This window comes from Lathyrus oleraceus, chromosome 2, assembly GCF_024323335.1.
Source record: "Lathyrus oleraceus cultivar Zhongwan6 chromosome 2, CAAS_Psat_ZW6_1.0, whole genome shotgun sequence".
NCBI classification, from domain to species: Eukaryota; Viridiplantae; Streptophyta; class Magnoliopsida; order Fabales; family Fabaceae; genus Lathyrus; species Lathyrus oleraceus.
Genome location: NC_066580.1, coordinates 271,838,042 through 271,859,809, shown reverse-complemented (window position 1 = coordinate 271,859,809; position 21,768 = coordinate 271,838,042). Strand labels below are relative to the sequence as shown.

The 21,768-nt window shown below is 36.8% G+C and overlaps 1 long non-coding RNA gene across 1 annotated transcript; it reads right to left on the bottom strand.

Moving 5' to 3' along the window:
- Positions 1-18,452: 18,452 nt before the first annotated feature.
- LOC127119124 (uncharacterized) lies at positions 18,453-19,838 on the bottom strand. The gene is made up of 2 exons (XR_007802646.1): positions 19,371-19,838; positions 18,453-18,716 (listed from the first exon to the last, which is right to left on the bottom strand). It is a non-coding gene; the product is annotated as an uncharacterized LOC127119124 (long non-coding RNA).
- Between the last annotated feature and the right edge of the window lie 1,930 nt (positions 19,839-21,768).

The window sequence follows — 21,768 nt, the reverse complement described above, 5'->3', positions numbered from 1 at the left end:
GGTTAAAGTATCTGCGATGTTTGCAACAAGAGTGTCTAAGTTTCTTGAAAATTAAGTAAAAAATTTATGAATTTCATGAGTGCATGATGCAACAACCATAAATTAGATCACACAAAGCACACAAATAAGGTCCAAAGGTTCGGAGTCACGAGCATGGAGCCAAGGGTTAGAACCAATCCACAATGTATGTACTAAGGGTATAATCACCTGTAGAATAAGGTTTTATAAAGTTCCCATCATCGTAATTCCATCTTTTAGGTGTTATCGGTTTATACAACTACTCATCAACCAATAATATTCTCAAGAGAAACTCGTCCGAGTGTAGTATCGTGTAACAACTAATTCAAGTCTACACCTGAATAGACACCACACTACGTTCTAAAAGGACAAAATGGGCTAAGGGTTCTAAGGTCCTCAACTTCTCGGGTCCTAGACCAGAAAAAGTAATTCCAGCCACGACCACTCGTGTGACATCAGTAATCCTAAAGGGGCCTTCACTGAGCGGGGGATCTCAAGTCAGCTTATTAAGGATTAACTACACGTAATCCAAACATGATTATACCACCCTTCTATCATAAGATATATCAAGTCCAGGTATAGGTCTTATCTCACCACACAAAGATCACCAAGTACCAGACATAACAAGCAATAACAAACAACAGCAAACATAATATATACATAAAACAAAGATGGGCTTAATGAAGGAGAAGGGCGATCTAGAACGCAGCGGAAATTAAAATTTTCTCCTTTAGTGATCCTTACGAATGGGCATGACCAGTGATAGAATAGTTACCTCTTGTGACGATTGAAACCTTTGATGCAGATCTACGGAGCGATCACGAACATTGAACGATGACAACGCCTCTACTCAGTCCACACGAACGGATTCCTTCAATCTCAGTGCTAGCTGCTACGAATGAAGGCTTTGAGTGAGAGAGTGAGAGAGAGAGAGAGAGAGAACGAAAATGCAATCGCAGCAAATTCTTCTGCACAAGGGTTCTATTTATAGAACCACTTGTGTGGGCTTCAAGATAAAAAGCCCACTTAAGTGTATGTGGCCCATATCTTATAATATGCCAAATTCACTTAAGCGTGTGGTACCTTACCATATTTTGTATTCTACTTAAGTACACCGTACCTTACGATGTTCTACAATTCACTTAAGTGCACCGTACCTTACGGTGTTCCTTAGTTACTATATCTCTCATCAATTCGTCCTTTGTGTGTGACCCTGTAGGTTTTCGCGGTATTGGCAATTATATTAAATCACGTATTTAACATAATAAACATTGAGCGGTATCTAGCAACACATCACTGCTACCCAAGACACGAAAATGTCATGTGATCTGACAAAACCTTCTGTGATAATACTTATGCATATAATTACCCTTTTACCCTTATGTCTATATTGAATACAAGGCATAGACCGTGTCATCCTTGTCCAGTTCAATATTGGGCCCATAGACATTTATCCTGTTACGCAGGATGGGCAAATTTCATCTAGGTCACTCATGTCCTCATCATGCTTCGTGGAGTACCCATCAACTGTCTTTATGGTTATCCAGTTACGGACAATGTTTGATCAGCAATAAAGCACTCGACTCTACATCTAGGGTCCATAGTGGTTTCAGGTCGAATGGTGGTATACACCATTATCACCATGAGAATAACTTATGACACTTTGCATAGCTTTCTATATAGTATTCTCGTAGCGGGTCAATCCAGTATAAATATTACTCTTAACATTCATACTTATGTTTAAGACTTGATAACTCCTTATCCATGATCCATGAGATGTGATCATCAGTCTATATACATAATAGTCTTAATGCTTTAATGTTATCCCACTTCACAATAAAGCTCGACTACGGATACTTTAAGAATAGTGTCCTTATGTTTAATGTGATCTCATGATTAAGTCATACTTGATACATTAAACGGACTAGCTATTCTAGGGACTTTATTAAACAAACATAATAAAGAAAAAGCCTTTTATTATTAATAAATAATTTGATACAAGTACCAAAAGTATTGGCCTCTAGGGCTTACACCAACAATCTCTCACTAGCACTAGAGCCAATCAGGCATACCCCTAATGCCCATAGATCTAGTATGGCCATCATGCTTCTTCTGTGCAAGAGGCTTTGTCAGTGGGTCAGCAATATTGTCAAGTTTAGGTACTCTGCATATTTTCACATCTCCTCTATCTACTATCTCTCGAATGAGGTGATAACGCCTAAGTATGTGTTTAGGTCGTTGGTGAGATCTAGGCTCCTTAGCTTGTGTAATAGCACCATTGTTATCACAATAGAGACCAACGGGATCCACAATGTTAGGAACTATGCCAAGTTCACTAATGAACTTTTTGATCCAAACAGCTTCCTTTGCTGCACTTGAGGCAGCAATATACTCGGCCTCGGTTGTAGAATCAGCAAATGTATCTTGCTTTGAACTTTTCCAGCTTACAACGCCACCGTTTAAGCAAAACACATAACCAGATTGCGATCTAAAGTCATCCTTATCTGTCTGGAAGCTAGCATCGGTGTATCCAATTACAGCCAGCTCTTTCTGACCTCCATATATTAAGAATGAGTCCTTAGTCCTTCTCAAATACTTAAGGATATTCTTGACAGCTACCCAATGAGCATCATCAGGATCAGATTGGTACCTACTCGTTGCACTTAAAGCATACGAGACATCTGGTCGAGTACATAACATGGCATACATGATAGATCCTATTGCAGATGCATATGGAATCTTATTCATGCGATCCCTTTCTTCCTTAGTTGAAGGGGATTGTGTTTTTGATAGACACAAACCATGTTGCATAGGTATGAATCCTTTCTTGGGATCATGCATATTAAAGCATCTTAGCACTTTGTCTATGTATGTACTCTGACTTAGGCTAAGCAGTTTTTATGATCTATCTCTATAGATTCTGATTCCTAATATATAGGCTGTTTCACCTAAGTCCTTCATAGAAAACCATTTCCTCAACCAAGACTTTACTTGTTGCAGGGTAGGGACATCGTTTCCAATGAGTAATATGTCATCTACATATAATACCAGGAAAACGATCATGCTTCCACTAACCTTCTTGTAGACACAAGGCTCATCTTCGTTCTTGATGAATCCATATTGTTTTACTGTTTCATCAAAATGAAGATTCCAGCTTCTAGAAGCTTGCTTCAATCCATAGATTGATCTTTGTAACTTACATATCTTTTGGGCTTCTTTTGGTATGTCAAATCCTTCAGGTTGTGTCATGTACACATCCTCGAGAAGATTCCCATTAAGGAAAGCAGTTTTGACATCCATCTGCCATATTTCATAATCATGATATGCAGTGATAGCGAGTAAAATCCGAACAAATTTAAGCATTGCAACTGGTGAAAAGGTTTCATCATAGTCAACCCCATGAATATGTATATATCCTTTTGCAACCGGTATTGCCTTATAGGTATGTACCTTACCATCCATGTCAGTCTTCTTTTTGAAGACCCACTTGCATCCTATAGGGTTAACTCCTACAGGAGGCTCTACCAAGGTCCAAACCTGGTTTGTGTACATGGAATCCATTTCAGATTTCATGGCTTCTAGCCACTTCTCAGACTCGGGACCAGTTATGGCCTCTTGGTAGATCACGGGCTCATCTTGATCCATGAGTAATACATCACCTTGATCAGTTATGAGATATCCATATCTCTCAGGTAGGTGAGATATCCTGCCTGACCTACGTTGGTCTTGTTCTACTTGAGCAGGTTGTTCTTCCACAACTACTTGTGTTTCCTGCTCTAATTCCTCCATAGGTGTATCAATGCTTTGTGATTCTTGAATTTCTTCAAGCTCTACTTTCCTCCGACTGATTCCTTTAGAAATAAAATCCTTTTCTAGGAAAACTCCAGTTCGAGCGACAAACACTTTGCCCTCAGAAGGATTGTAGAAGTAATACCCTCTTGTTTCTTTAGGATACCCCACAAATAAGCATTTGTCAGATTTAGGCTCAAGCTTAGTTGAAACTTATCGTTTCACATAAACTTCGCAACCCCAAATCTTCATGTAATACATATGTGGTTTCTTACCACTCCATATCTCATATGGTGTCTTCTTAACCTTTTTGGATGGAACACGGTTAAGTGTGTAAGTTGATGTCAATAGTGCATGTCCCCAAAAGGAGTTTGGAAGATCGGCGTGACTCATCATGGATCAGACCATGTCTAGCAGGGTTCAATTTCTTCTCTCAGATACACCATTGCATTGGGGTGTTCCAGGAGGAGTAAATTGGGATATGATCCCACACTCTTTCAGATGGTCATCAAACTCTAGGCTTAAATACTCACCACCTCGATCTGATCGAAGAGTTTTAATATTCTTACCTAGTTGGTTTTGTACTTCATTCTTGAATTCCTTGAACTTTTCAAAGGACTCTGATTTGTGTTTCATTAAATACACATAACCATATCTACTAAAATCATCAGTAAATGTGATGAAGTACTGAAAACCTCCTCTGGCTGGTATGTTCAGTGGTCCACATACATTAGTATGTATGAGGCCCAAAAGATCATTCGCTCTTTCACCTTTTCCTGTGAATGGAGACTTTGTCATCTTTCCAATTAAACAAGATCTGCATGTCTCATATGATTCATAATCAAAAGAGTCCAAGAGTTCATCTTTATGGAGTTTGGAAATGCGTTTCTCATTTATGTGGCCTAATCGACAGTGTCAAAGGTAAGTTGGATTTAACTCGTTAGGTTTCATCCTTTTAGTATTAATGTTATAAATAGGCATTTCGAGATCAAGGACATATAGTCCATAGCTCATTTGTGCAGTAGCATAGAATATATCATTCAAATAAATTGAGCAATAATTGTTCTTTATTATAAATGAAAAACCAAACTTGTCCAAACAAGAAATGGAAATAATATTCCTGCTAATTGCAGGTACATAATAACAGTTCTCTAACTAAATTATTAAACCACTAGGTAAAGTCAATACATAAGTTCCTATAGCTAAAGCAACAACCTTTACTCCATTTCCAACTCGTAGGTCAACTTCACCTTTTGCCAAATCTCTACTTCTTTTTAGCCCCTGCACATTTGTACAAATGTGAGAACCGTATCTAGTATCTAATACCCATGATGCAGAAGTAGATAAATTTATTTCAATAACAAAAATACCTGAAGTTGAAGTCTTTACTCCATTCTTTGTATCTTCCAGGTACTTTGGGCAGTTTCTCTTCCAGTGTCCGGTCTTACCATAATGGAAGAAGGTGCCTGCCTTTGCTATGCCTCCACTAGGCTTCAAAGCAGCAACAGTGGGTCTGGGTTTGGCAACTTTCTTGCCTTTCCCTTTATCACCCTGCTTGGTGGGCCTTTTGTTCTGTCTCTTTCCATTTCCGATCATCAGAATGGACTTCCCTTTTGACTTCAGGTTCTGCTCAGTAGTCTTTAACATGGCTAGCATTTCAGGAAGAGATTTGTCCATATCATTCATATTGAAATTTAGGACAAATTGATTGAACCTATCTGGCAACGATTGCAAGATCAAACCAGTCGCAAGTTCCTTTCCGAGGGGAAAACCCATCCTTTCAAGGTTTTCCACGTACCCAATCATCTTGAGCACATGGGGACCTACAGGGGCTCCCTCAGCTAACTTACCTTGAAAAAGGGCTTTTGAAACTTCAAACCTTTCATGCCTTGCTTGCTCTTGATAGAGCATCTTCAGGTGTTCGATCATATTGAACGCTGCCATGTTCTCATGTTGCTTTTGCAACTCTGAGTTCATGGTAGCCAGCATGAGACAAGCAGTTTCATTGGCATCATCGACATGCTTCTTATAAGCATCTCTTTCTGCCTTAGGTGCAGAACTAGGAGGTTCCTCTTCAGGAACAGGTTTCTCCAAGACATACAACTTTCTATCATGTTTGAGGACAATCCTCAGATTTCGGTGCCAATCCAGAAAATTTGTCCCTGACAATTTTTCCTTGTCAAGGATTGATCGCAAAATGTTGTTAGAGGTGTTTATTGTCATGGTAATCTACATAAGAATTAATGAAAATATAAGTATCAATAACATATTTAATTAGGCCTTTAATTAAATATGCTCCCACTATTTTACTCAAAACAAATGACCCTCATCATTTGATTCGGAAAATCCCGTTGGAAGATTTTCTAGTGGGTCGAGATCCATATTTCACTTTGTTCTAAGTCCGCGTAGGCGGATTACACAAAACTAGGTTATTTAGGTAGGAACTCCTTCCAATTGTATCTCATACAACTCTCGAAAATTTCAGTTGGGTGAATAACTCCTTATTCCAATCCATCATATGGATCATATCCAACTCTTGCTTCTAAACATATATAATCTTATTATAATTTGTTTAGTTAAGTTTGACCCATTGTTTTAGCAATTGTATATTACAATTATCCCATCGCACCTTACTAATATAGAACATGCACCTCGCCTAGGCGAAACCTACATTATCCGATACTAGTCTTGATGAGTGCTAAAACTTGGAAAGCATAAACTTAATATTTAATTTGAGGGAATTGCAATTATTCTGATCTCACCGGCTTATTTATCATATAAATCGTCTCTCACATGCAACAACATACATTCACATGCATCAACATACATTCACATGCATCAACCTACATAATGAAATAGTTATGGCCCCTAGCGCAATTGTTCTCCCAAGCCAATGAAAGAACCTAAGCTAACCTAATAACGATCTAAGCGTCTCCCAACAAGATCTTCAAGGTTGTCCTCCTTTGATATTGAATTCTTATCTTTCTTCATAACATTACATTACATAAAAGAAACTCGTTTTACATACGAGGGAGTGAGATGAGAAAAGAAGTTACATTAAGAGATTAAAAGAGAGGCACGACACGCAGGTCGTATTTTAAAACCCAAAACAAAATAAAGGAAAACTAAGGCCATAACTGATCACCACAAGACAATAATAATAAACACATTATTATTATTAATTTTAATTCTTTTCATTAATTAAAACCAAATTAAATTTCGGCGACCGATCACACTACGCAGAGTTAGCCGGGGGTTCCCTGTCCAAAAATTTTAATGAACAATTCATTTGAAATCGATGTTGTTTTGCATCAACACAACTCTTGCACAGTCACAAAACAGAAACCCCGAGAATTCTGACTCTGTGAATGTGACGGTCGTCACAAGCATGTTACGACCGTCACGTCCAGCTTGTTAGGACCGTCACAGGCCCATGACGAACGTCACGCGACCAAAATAACAGAAACACCTAGAATTCAGAATCTGTGAATGTGACGACCGTCACAAAGCATGTTATGACTGTCACGTCCAGCTTGTTACGATCATCACAAGCCCATAACGAGTGTCACGTGGCCAAAACCAGCGCTTTTGAAACAGTCAACAGACGTGATCCAATAAGCCCTCAATTCATAACTCTTTGACAGCACAACCCTTGTGTCGTCACTAACCCTAATGCACCAATTTCAAACCGTCAAACACACCTTGATTGTTGATTCAGTATGATTGATCAAAAGGTCATTGCTTCACCATACTAATGTCGGATTCCGAAGCAAATGGCCATTGATCGCTCAAAGGAAAACAACCATTAAGTGTTTGAATGAACGAAACAGAAAAAGTATATCATATATACCGTATTTTGCATTAGGATTATCTATATCATTATATAATTTGATCGATCTCAATTTCGTAACCTATGGACGATCGATGTATCGCTGCTTCACCATACTAATATCGGTTCCGAAGCATAGTCAACATCAATCATCCAAATCGTACACACATGATGCCAAATTTAATTACTCGTTTATTCTTTAATTCATTCTGTCTTTTAATCATATTAATACAGAAAATGAATAGCTATTTGATGCATGGTTTCGTAAGTGGCTTTGATACCACTGAAGGAGAAGGGCGATCCAGAACGCAGCAGAAATTAAAATTTTCTCCTTTAGTGATCCTTACGAATGGGCATGATCAGTGATAAAATAGTTACCTCTTGTGATGATTGAAACCTTTGATGCAGATCTACGGAGCGATCACGAATGTTGAACAACGACAACGCCTCTACTCAGTCCACACGAACGAATTCCTTCAATCTCAGTGCTAGCTGCTACAAATGAAGGCTTTGAGTGAGTGAGAGAGAGAGAGAGAGAGAGAGAGAGAGAGAGAGAGGGAGAGAGAGAGAGAGAGAGAGAGAGAGAGAGAGAGAGAGAGAGAAAGAGAGAGAGAGAGAGAGAGAGAGAGAAAACGAAAATGCAACCGCAACAAATGCTTCTGCACAAGGGTTCTATTTATAGAACCACTTGTGTGGGCTTCAAGCTAAAAAGCCCACTTAAGTGTATGTGGCCCATATCTTATAATATGCCAAATTCACTTAAGCGCGTGGTACCTTACCATATTTCGTATTCTACTTAAGTACACCGTACCTTACGATGTTCTACAATTCACTTAAGTGCACTGTACCTTACGGTGTTCCTTAGTTACTCTATCTCTCATCAATCCGTCCTTTGTGTGTGACCCTGTAGGTTTTCGCGGCATTGACAATTATATTAAATCACGTATTTAACATAATAAACAGTGAGCGGTATCTAGCAACACATCACTGCTACCCAAGACACAAAAATGTCATGTGATCTGACAAATCCTTCTATGATAATACTTATGCGTATAATTACCCTTTTGCCCTTATGTCTATATTGAACACAAGGCATAGACCATGTCATCCTTGTCCAGTTCAATATTGGGCCCATAGACATTTATCCTGTTACGCAGGATGGGCAAATTTCATCTAGGTCACTCATGTCCCTCAGCATGCTTCGTGGAGTACCCATCAACTGTCTTTATGGTTATCCAGTTACGAACAATGTTTGATCAGCAATAAAGCACTCGACTCTACATCTAGGGTCCATAGTGGTTTCAGGTCGAAGGGTGGTATACACCATTATCACCATGAAAATAACTTATGACACTTTGCATAACTTTCTATATAGTATTCTCATAGCGGGTCAATCCAGTATAAATATTACTCTTAACATTCATACCTATGTTTAAGACTTGATAACTCCTTATCCATGATCCATGAGATGTGATCATCAGTCTATATACATAATAGCCTTAATGCTTTGATGTTATCCTACTTCACAATAAAGCTCGACTACGGATACTTTAAGAATAGTGTCCTTATGTTTAATGTGATCTCATGATTAAGTCATACTTGATACATTAAACGGACTAGCTATTCTAGGGACTTTATTAAACAAACATAATAAAGAAAAAGCCTTTTATTATTAATAAATAATTTGATACAAGTACCAAAAGTATTGGCCTCTAGGGCTTACACCAACACTTAACCCACTAGGTACTACTCCCCAGCAGAGTCGCCACTTTTCTGTAGTGGTAAAATTTTTTAGAATAAGCTATTGATTAACTTAACTCGCAAATCAAGAGTCGCCATCACGCTTTTATTGTTTCCAAAGGAAAAGAGAAAAAGTACGAATAAAACGCAAATAAGTTTTAAAAATAAAACTAATAAAAAGAGAACAAGGGTATGGGGGTTAGTTATGCAAATGGAATGTATTAGCACCCTAAATATCCATGGTACTCCATGGGAACCTATTTGAAAATATATACATTTTGGTTTTTAAAATAGGGGGTTGTTTATTAAAAGATAGGATAGATGGGAAAAGAAGTATATTTTCTTTATTTTTATGTTTGCCAAGACTTTTGAAGTCTCATGCCTACGTACCAACAAAGTGCAATGGATGATCAAAACCTCGTAGTTCATGGTAAAAATAACAAAGGGAGTTTGTTTTGATTTATTTTTTATGGAAAAGACATTTTGTCATTTTAAGGAGAATACTCAACTAGTCACCCATAAGTATGAGAACTTTGTATCATCATGAGAAGAGCTCCAACTTGGATAAGGATCAACGAGTATGCCACTAGCTCCCACAAATTGAAAAGAATTATCATCAATACTATGGAGATAGGATAATTATAACTCAAATATGGAAATGAATTATGTCTAATGTCTTGAAGGAAAGTTTTAAAAGGAAAAACTCACAAGGGTACGAAATGGTTTGAATGAGTTAGGTATTTTTAGTCTTTTGAAATTGGTCCCAATATGCTTAATATGGATGGACATTTATTAAGAAAAAGGTTTTGAAAATCACTTGACAAAAGTCAAGGTTTATTAAGAAAGATGATTCAAGTTTGAAAAACAAGAAGGTTTTAAAAAAGAGGGAAGATTTTGGAAATTAAAGAATGGGAGGAGAAGAAGAGACTATCCTAGAGCATAAAATACAAGCTAAGGAGGAAAAGATCTAACCAAGAGATAGCAAGCTTTATGATATAAGTCAATCAAGAATTCATTCCTTTGGATTAAGCCTCAAATAAGCCAAGATAAGGAAATAATAATCCATGTATTAGATGAAACCAAAATAATCAAGCCAAGTCTTCACAAAGAAGTCCAAAGTTAAAGGTATCAGATGAATTCCAAGGTCTCAAGTCACAAGTCTTAAAGTAAGGGTAAAGATACAAATTCTGAGTCCATAACTCCACAATGATGCTAAGGATAGTAACCACAAGTCCACGAGTTAGGAGAAACAAGTTTCTTTTTAGGTTTTTTTCTTTATTAATGTTTTCTTTACAAAGATATGAGAGTAAAGTTCAAATGGACAAAGGACAAATGACATAATCACAAACAATATGATATGAAATGCTCAATATAAAGTATAAGTAAATGGCATGAAGTAAATGTGCATGAAGTAAATGACTTGGAAATAAAAGTTAATACAAGTGAAGAATTAGTAAAAGATGTTAGTGAAGATGAAAAGATGTTTTGGTCATTTTTTGGAGAACACTCAACTATCCACTCACAAGCATGAAAATACGAACCTATCCATCATTTATGAGAAAGGATCCAACTTAGATAAAATCAACAAGTATGCCATTATCTCTCACAAATGGAGAAGGAACAACATTTTCACACAATACCATGAGGAATGGGAGACTTACGATCTCACTTATAAAAATGCCATTGCCTTTGGGACAAATTTAGCGCTATGTTAAGAAATCGTAATTTGACTTATGTAGAAGTCACAACTATCTGAGGACGGTCAATAATAATCTTTGTGTTAATACATGCTAGAGAAATAATATATAAATCATTCTCCTAAAGTCATGTCACACCAAAAAGATAAAGGAGGAGATGATCAAGCACAAAGGCTAAGAGGATGTCCCATTACTTCATTCCACACTTCATGACACTTAGCACAAACTTATACATCAATCCAAAGTATCTTAAATGATTCATGATCACCTAGGAGTTAGATTTGAAATGATGAAAGTTCATCAAGTACCAATCCACACATTATGAGCAAGATGGATAAAAACTATTCAATTGATCCAAGGGAAAAGAAAGAGATGAAAGAGATAGACACAAGAGAAGTCACACCCAAATTGGATCAAAAATTTGATCAAGTCATCATCAAAATCAATCATCCATTTTGGTGGATTAGGGTTTTCACCCCATCAACACCCAAGATCCATTGAGTTTGATGAGACTTGAAGTCCGAACCATCATGATCCAAGGCCAACAGAAGTTCACAAGGTCACACAAATATGAAATGCAATTAAAATAAAATAAAAAATGCATCAAAGGTATTTTTAAATGATTTTTAAAATTAAAATAAAATAGAAAATCAATAAAGTCCTTGAAAACACCAAATAAATGGCCAAGAAAATTATAGAATGTTGGAAATAAAATAAGAAACATATAATAAAATTTTCAAAATTTTAAAATACAGAAAAGTATTTTTAAACCAATTAAAACAAAGGATAAAAGAGAAAATTCATGAAAAATAGGAAATCAATGAAATAAAAATTAGATGAAGAAAAATAAAAGAGAAATTTTAGAAATTGTTTTAGGATTTTTGGGATGAAAAATGAAATTACTATGAATTTTTAAAGAAAAAGAAAATTAAAATAATAAAAGAAAAAAAATAGAAAAAACACTAAGCATTGGATCCTCCTCATTAATTGACATAGCATATCCAACACTACATAGGTTAGGATGCATGGTGGAACACGCTGCAATCCAAACACATAACCCAGTTTAAATTTAACCAATCAAAACATTCCAATCTGCCAAAGTGTATGCTCCAAACTCAGACCACCTGAGGAAAACTCCGGTCGTCTTCTCCGGTGAGCTCTCACCGGAGTTTCATCGTTTGGTAAATTCAAGACACGAGACCACCACCATTGTGATCCTTTTCTCACCTTGAATTCAACCTTATACTCCAAATTCATTTATATTAACTTAGCAAAGGGAACTTCAAAGAAGTTTCAAAAACAAGCAAGCCACAAAAAATAAAATTAAATGATGAACACGATCAATCAACACCAGACAAGTTAGGGGAAAGTATCAGAGAGTGGAGGACTACATTGTGGTAACTTGTTTGAGTTTAAATGATGCTCAGAACAACCTTGTCTAGATGGTAAACATAAGTTGATGAAGCTCGATCTGGTTAGAGCACTTCAGAAGGTCTCGGAGCTTGGGAATTGTTGCAAAAGCTTCAGAGGATGCCGGTGGAGCTAAAGGAATCAAGAAATTAGATTGAAACAAGCTAAAACTCAAAACACGATAGTTGAATTTTCTGGAAAAATTTCAAGTTGCAGTTGGGGTTTCTTGACTCTTCAAAGCTTACAAATGAAGGCAATAGCTTCCTCTATTTATAAGGAATGTGTTTGGATCCAAATACGTGTGGAATGATGCAGAATTCGTGCAAAACGAATTTGATCCAAATGTGACTTGAAACTCATCAAAACTCAGCCAAATGATGTGTTTAAAGTGTCAATTAACTTATGTAGCCTTGTTAAAACATGTTTAGGATCAAAATAATTTCTAATTTCGCTTGGAATTGAGATTAGTCATGATCAAATTTCGAGCAATGGTGATTTCTTCAGTTCCAAGTCACCATGTTCAACTCAATGGGGCATCCTGCTCAAGAGGATTTTTGATCCCATTCTTTTTGCAATATGTTAACATCATGGCCAAGATTACAATGTTCCAAGAAAGGTTTCATTTGGATGTTTGAGCATAAAGTTATGGTGTGTTGAAGTTGGCATGAAAAACTGGTTATGTAACTTCGAAAATTTTGAGTGTTTCATGGCTGAAAATGACATATAATGTCCCAATGAATTCCATGGCCTTCCAAACATATTTTGACCTTGGTCCTTGAAGAAACCTTGTAGATGGCATCAAAAATGACATTGTGAAAAACAAATCAGCTTTATATGTTGAAAATTTAAGAAGTTATGATCCTTGAAAGTTGGGGAAAACTCACTTGAAAGTAGGTCAAATTTCACTAAGTCCACAAATGACCTATAATATCTCCAAACGTTTGATGATCCTCCAAGCATAATTGACTATTGTCATATAAAGAGAAGTTGTAGAGGATGTTGAGAAGAGTCATATTCAATAAAGGGGCATTCAAAAATGTTGAGAATTGAAGGAGTTGTGACCCTTAGAACTTTGACTTCAAAATATTGACTTTTTGGTCAAACCACTTTGAACAAGCTTGTGTACTTGGACTTGTTTTGCATTTCAAAGCACATATGTGATCATATGAACTGAAAATAAGGCGTCCTTGAATGTGTATTGATTAAATTGCTCAAAGCTTGATTTTGCTTGTTGAAGAAGGCATGGAAATAAACACATGAACCTTTTGTACTTCCTTGAGAAGTAAGCCACAAAACTTTGAGATGCTCTTGATTTGAGGAGCCCTATCTTGCATAATAAACTTAAGGAAAACAAGCCATTTTTTTTCTATTTTGATTAGTGGTTAGATGAGAAATTAATCATATGAACACAAAGGTAAAAACACCATCAAAGAGGTGTTTGGTGATCCCTGCAAAAGCAAACCTAAAGATGGATAAAGAGAATGACCAAAATGTGACCTTGTTTGTATGCAAAAATGAAAATGAGATATGGGATCTTAGGGTTTAAAATCAGGGTATGACACCGAGGATTTGTGAATCCATCTTTCCAAGAAGTGGAAACCCCTAATAGGAGGGATCGATCCAGTCACTCTCAACTGAAGCAGAGTACAAGGATCCATAAGACATAAAGGTTATAGCATAATTGGGACTCAATGGAAATCCAAGAATTTCACATTGCCAATTTGTTTTTATGTTTTTCTTTTCTACAATTACCTCATTCAGGAATTGCTTCCTTATGTAATCGCCCATTTACAGGCCCATTTTCAATCAATAAAATTTTCATTCAGAAATATTCCTCATTTTTTCTTTTTCTTCTTGTTTGCGAAATGTAAGTGTTATTTCTAATAAACAATGAAAATTTTGGGGATAACAATAAAAGGCACTGAAATGAAAACCTAACTTTTACGTTGATCACAAAGTGTTTGAAGGGACAATCGCGGTACTCAATTGTTGCACACAGTGTGCAAATACATAAGATCACGAAGATCCATTCACCCAAGAGATTATGATAATCGTAATTTGCCATAACAATTCCTTTCATCATACCTGTTCAGATCCAGACTAGGCATCAGAAGGTCCATGTAAAATTCTTCCTCCAGCAGCATCGAGAAATTAGGATGTTGGGAAGTCATGTGAGATGCAGTCCACACCCTGTAAACCAGAAGCCATGTGACCTAAGCAAATATCCCTCGGTGTACGTCACACCATACCCAAACTTGGGACATCTGTAAACCCCTGTATCATTGCATAAACCTGTTATGCATAATTCATATAGTACCATTCATGCATATCGTCCGATATAGCATGACGCTCTCTAATAAGCAGAGACGAGCCTAAAACTCTCTTGGCATTATTCAACAACCCATTTTTGTTTGCACCTTTCTTGAGCCCAATACCATTGGTAAAACCTTTTTGTATCCTCTCGGAGTCCAGTTCTTGTCTGGTAAACCTACCCAAAGCCCAGTTTTGTTGGCCAAACCTTTTTCTTGTCCCTAGTACAATCATTAGATCCATTTTCAAGTCCAGCTCCGTTGGAAAACCTATCCCTAGAGTCCAGTTCTTGTCTAGAAAACCCATACCCAAAGCTTAGTTCCGTTGGCCAAACCTTTTCCTTATCCCCAGAGTTCAGTTATGTTGATACCACTCCTTCCGAAGCCCAAGTCCTGACTGGCCACCCCTTTTGTTGAATCTTCCATTATAAACCAGCTTAAGCCTAAACCCTGTTTTAGCCCCTCTTCCCATTTCCCAAACACTCTCAAATATAAACACTATCAGACCTTCATGTGAGTCTTCACCACACCAGTGTTTAACCAGTACTTCCATGTGAGCCTAGTGTTTAATGTTCACTTTCTCCCCCAACATGTTTGAACATTGTTATTTACCCCCTCATTTTCCCACCGTGAGCTTAAACCGTTGTTTTTGCCACACCATCCTTAAGCCTAAGCTACATACTTAGCCTTTCTTTCCCAGCAGGTTGTTAACCATTGTTTTACCTCCCATATTCCTTAAGCCCGGACCCTCTTGTCTGACAAATCTCCAGCAAAATTTGAATCATTGTTCAATACCCTACCTCCACCTTCAGCCCAAATCCTGTTATATTTGTCCCGTCATCCCCAACAAAAAAAAGAAACCTTGATTTTGGTTAGTTCCCCAGCAAAAGCCCAAATCTCGGTTGTGTTTGGCCCTTCACCCCCAGCATTAAGCTTAAGCCCCCATGCTTAACATTTCCTCCCTAGTATTTAAGCCTGAGCCTATGTGCTTAGCCCTGCTTCCCCGCAGAGTCCGAGTCTCATGTTCATTATTTTCTATTCAGCTTTAGTCTAAACCCCAATTGTGTTTAGCCTTTCTTCCCTACCTATTCCGATGAGGTTAATTTCTGAATCCTATCCAGCTTTAGCCTAAACGCAGATTGTGTTTAGCCTTTCTTCCCTACTTATTCCGATGAGGTTAATTTCGGAATCCTATCCAGCTTTAGCCTAAACGCAGATTGTGTTTAGCCTTTCTATAATATCCTATTTCGATAAGGTCAACTTCGGAATCCCACCTCCAGCGTTAGCCCATGTCTTCGCATTTGGCATTTCTCCCTACCTATTCCAATAAGGTTAACTTTGGAATTCCCTATCCATCTCTAGCCTAAACCCCGATTGTGCTTATCCCATCTACCCCTACATGTTCCAATAAGGTTAACTTTAGAACTCCATCCCCACCTTTAGCCCTAATCTTTATACTTGGCATTTCTACCCTGTTTCGATAAGGTTAATTTCAGAACCCTTTCCAGCTTTGGCACAATATGTGTATTTGGCATTTCTATCATATTCCAATAAGGTTAGCTTTGGAATCCTTCCCCAGCTTCAGTCGGAATCCTTGTATTTGGCATCTCTATCCCATTTCTAATAAGGTTAATTTTGGAATTCATTGTTCAGCTTTATCCCAGATATCAGTAGTATCTGACCCCTCTACCCTTTCACCTAGTGTGAGCCTAAATCTCAGTTGTGTTTGGCCCATCTACCCTTTGTTCTCATTATCCATCGAGCTTGAATCTCGGTTGTATCGACCCATTCTATTCATCAAGCCTAAGCTTCGTACTTAGCCCTTCTACCCAGCAAAGTTGAACCGTGTTTGGCATCCCCCCTTTATATACCGAATTACAAAGAAAAAAATCCCCTCTGAGAACCCAGTGCATGATGGGTTCATTATTATTATTCCCCAGCTTACCTCGAAGTCCGGGTTTCACCTAACAAACCATTTTTTAAACCATCTTTTACCATATTCCCCCAACGAAAAATCCTTCCAATGCTTGTCGGAGAGCTTGTAAAGTAAAAAAGATCAATCATATTGCATTATCATAGTGTATACATCATGCATATCTAACATTCCATAACTACCCATTTCCCACAAATAACTTTTCAATCCCCAACAGCTGCCATGCATAAAAGCCCATTTTTTCATCCTATACCCCGATGAAGAGTTTCTTTGTGACCTATCTTCACATTTCATTTGTTCTTGGTGGGAAAATTTTTCAATATTTTAGTATTTAATCCCCTCCTACCTTGAACGTCCGGAATTTGTTACTATCCATACATTCAGGTGTGAGAAGATTAAATAGGGGCAACTGTCATACCCCAAAATTCACCCTACCCCTTCATAATGTTCATCTAGGTCACTAACCTTAATCATTTGCATATCCTCATGGTCACTCATTTCATCTACATTGGAATGGTTCAATACAAGAGAACAAGTATCTTGGATTCAATGCTTTGTGCTTGTACCTAGTGGAGACTAGGATTTCCCAACAACTTGAGGTTGTTCAGTCAACCAAATCCTAATTGGAGGTATCTCTTGATGCATGTGTATGTGCTTGACATTGATGATTCAACTATGGCTTCTTGGTGAATCAAAACCCTAGTTTGGGGTTTCCACTTGATCATGGCCCTATAAACCATAATTATGGCTATCACTCATTGTGTGGACACATAACCCTAATTTCATCTGATTCTTCATCATTCATTGTGTATGCTTCACTTACTCAAACAATATTCATTCAATAGCCACTTGTTCATGGCCCATTATGGAGGTTTCTTGGGTTTTGTTTAGCTTTTATTTCATGACCTTACATGTTTATCTTGTGCTTGTGTATGTTCATTGGTTTAAGTCCAAGTCCATGGCCCCACAACTTCCATTTGATTCCATTCATTCATGGCATTTCATTTGATCATTTCCTCATTCTTATCACATAGCTTGTTCATGTCTTATTTGGTTTCATTTCCTCTAGTCACTTCAAATACATGGTTTATTCTTAGTTTGTTCATTTTTTGGCCATTGGTTTATGCAATCTCATTGCCAATTGGTCCTTGCTAAGGCCTAATGTGATGCATTTAAGTCTTATCATGTATCATTCATTCAAGGTTTGATTTCAAGGGATTATATGGATGGTTCATTCAAGGTCATTTTTCATACCATAGTTTGTTATTCAAGTCATGTTCATATCAATTCATTCAAAGTAAATTCCTATCGATTCAAAAATCAATTTCATTCATAAATAAATATCAAATGTCATTATATAAATCATCAAAGTTCCAGACATACAAAATTACAAAGAATTGACAATTTTCTACAAAGGTTGACTTTTGGTCAAATGTTGACTTATTGGTCAACCAGTTGACCAAAGTTAACTCACCCTTTTTTTTACATCCCAAAACCCTAATCCCTATTTCACTCTCCATAACTATCTTTTCTCTCACTCTTGATCCTTGATGATTGTCATGATCCAAAGCTTCAAATGCAAGTGAGATGAACATCATATTTTTAGGCCAATATACACCATGATTCACTTTGAAACCAAAGTCATTTTCCAAACCATAAATCATACTCATATTTTTATCCATATTCATAATTCATGTCCATGTTCATTTTAAACTTTTCAAGCATCATTTCATTCTAAATTATAAACCCTTTTAAGGCAATTTTCAAACCTACAAGTACATACATTACAAATTTCATATATTCAACCATCAATTTCCAATTTCAGAATTCATACCAGACATTCCAATTTCAACCCTCAAAACAAACACAAATACATGGAACCATTTCAATACAATAATCCAAAATTGCATTCCAATCATAGCCTATTGGTGTACATAATATATCCCAAGCAGTTCCATCCCAAATCCATTGTCCAAGCAAGCTCTGCATATCTGAAAAATTCTAACATAGAACATTTCATAACTTGCTAGCAGTTTCAATTCATCACCAGTGTAAACAAAGCCATGTATATTAACCTGCATATAATTTTCTAACAGGAAGCATTAACCATCTGACTCTCCTCACAACTGCAATGAACCACAACTGACACTAACTGAATTACTCACCCTCCAACTAACCTAATCACTCACTAACCGTTTTTTAACCACTTGTAACTAATATCAACAAACTCTAAAAAACTTGTAGCATAATCCTAATAGACTGAAAACAGAAGCATAACAGAAACCGAATGGGAATCAGAGCCTAACCAAATTTGAGAAGCTTCTAACAAACTCAACTGAATCAAGATAACATCATCATCATCTATATATTCAGAAATCATCCCAATTTTAGAGCTCTATGATTTTTCTCCTAAAATCTCGATCTCTCTCCCATTCTCATTTCCATAAATCCACATCTCAGAATCTCAAACTCGATTTCACAAGAAACACCTCCTTCAACCCTCACTTTTTCCACATTTTCGATTCATCTTCAACACTTGATCCTCAATTCACGACGATTCATGCATTGTAGAAGACACAGAAGAAGAGAAAGAGAGGCACACAAAGAGAACAAGATAGAGGGATAAAAAGGTCAAGGATTGTTACCTGACGCCGGCGAAATTTCGATAAAACTCTAATATTTTTCTTCCTTTTTCGCATTTTGAAGTTACCAAGTTGTAGAGTTGCACGAGGGGAATCGAAGACCCGACGTGTGGTGGCTTGGTTCACCTTCGTTTCCATTTAATTTAAGTTTCCAACATTAGGGTTCGTGGAGATTCCATGTTGATTCGCTTGATTCTTACACAGTTAGGAAGTTTTTGTTATAGATTCGTGATCAAGACGTAATTTTAAGGGGAGTGATGGTGCTGATTTATTTTCTTGAGAACCTTTGCCGACGAGGACCGCCTCCGGCACGGAGGAGGGAGTAGTAGTGAGAGGACTATGTTAATCGAGGGGGGGAAAGTGCGTGATTCAAACGTTACTATGAGTTTTAATATTCACCTCATATTCTTTATTGCATGTGCGTTAATTGCCCAATTAGTGTGTTTTAATGGCATTGATTGCATTGGATGCACATGTTTTGAGAATTCGCATGCCATTATTAGCATTTACATGACCGTTGCTCAATGCTTGATTCCCATTGCCACGTGTCGTTGCACCTACCAAGTGTTGATCCACATGCGTGTTTAATGCGCCTGCGCGCTATCTCCACATGATACATTGCCACCTCATTCTATTGCATTATCCATTTCCTTTTTTTTTACTCCATGCATGCTGAATATTCGGTTGAGCCTTGATGTATGGGCTTAGGCAGATTTACTTGCCACTGCATCGTTTCAGGCAGCACACCCCAAATTGCCTTACAATTTTGATTGGGCTTGTGCCTACATGGCCCATGCGCCCATGTTGCTTCTGCACCCTACTTTCCAGAACAGTACCCCCTGGCCCATTTATTCATTTTTATGATTTTTTTTTGCTATTTTTCTTCATATATTTTATTTCTTGTTTTAATATCTTGATTTTACTCTCTTGATTGTGATATTAATTGTTTTTACCATGCTTAGAAATAAAATAAAAATATAGGTTAATTTGTTTAGTGATTAAATTAGGGATTTAACATGATTAGATTTTATTTGTTTTGTTGACCATTAAAAATGCCTAGAAAATAATAGATCCTATTTGATCTTTGATTAGTATTATGTCAATTTATCTTGACCTTTAACATGTATGTTTTGATAGATTAATTTATTTAGTTTCATGGATTTCCATGTACATTTTTTGTTTGATTTTAATTTCATTTTAATGATGGCTGTATGTTGATTGTGGTTATTAGATTTAAATTAAAAATGATATTTCAATTTAATGTGATGTGTTTGTATGTATGTTACACTCACCATGATCTCTATATCATTACATCATTTTGTCATGTCATATTTTATTTCAACCACTTGTTTTAGCATTTAATGTTTATCTCATTTAATTTGTTAATGCATACTAACTCACTTTGATTCATGTTTGTGTCCATGTGTGCCTTTGAGATTCAAGTACACTCCAGACTATCAATGTCTTTAATTAATTCAATTGACTTATATTGTGTGTGAGTACCATTCCACTTGTATGTTTTAGGCATGGTACATGGTTTATAATTTTTCTAATCCCTTTTCATTTCCCATTTATGTTGTAATGCTTTCATCCCCTCATTGTGGGTCACATGTCCTCTCATCCCATGAAAGTGTAATAGTTTAGGTTTATTTCTTTTATTAGTTCATCATGCATGCTAACTAAAAAGATAAAAACAAACGATAAAATATAGAATTTCAAAAGAAACAAAAGGTACTTGATTCAACGTCAAGTGTTTTCCAAATAAAACTCACACCATTGCAACGTAAGTATTTGATCCAACGTCAAGTACCTCTCATCCATTCCATGATCCACATCTCTTCTTCATTCTCTTCTCAATCTCATTCTATCTCTCTACCTCAATTCTTCACACACTTTCATAATAAACTCAAACACTTGATCCAACATCAAATGCCTTTTTCAAAACATTTTTATAACAAACAGAATGCAAAAATAGGGCGTACATGCTTGTACACAACATTCAAGTATTTGGGTTGTCGGTCGTAGCTAGCTTGAGACTCGACACTTTACTTTCCCCTTAAAACATCTAATGATTTAAACAAGTTAGATCTAGGTGCTATGAGGGAGAAAAAGGATAGTTAGGATACCATTGCCCTTTTGACTTCCAAGTATTTTGATTGTTGGTTGTACTTAGTCAAGGGTTTGATACTTGTCTCCCTTTAAGTTACAATGATTAGACTTGCCAAACCTTTTTCACAACTCAAATCTTTTTGGATAAAAAAGAATGGTTAGGATAACATTGTCCTCTCAACTCTCGAGTTTTTGAACTGTTGACTGTATCTAGCCAAGGGCTTGATATTTGTCTCTGTACTAAAATCAACCCCAATAAATCAAATCATTTTTTACCTCAGTGCATTTATTC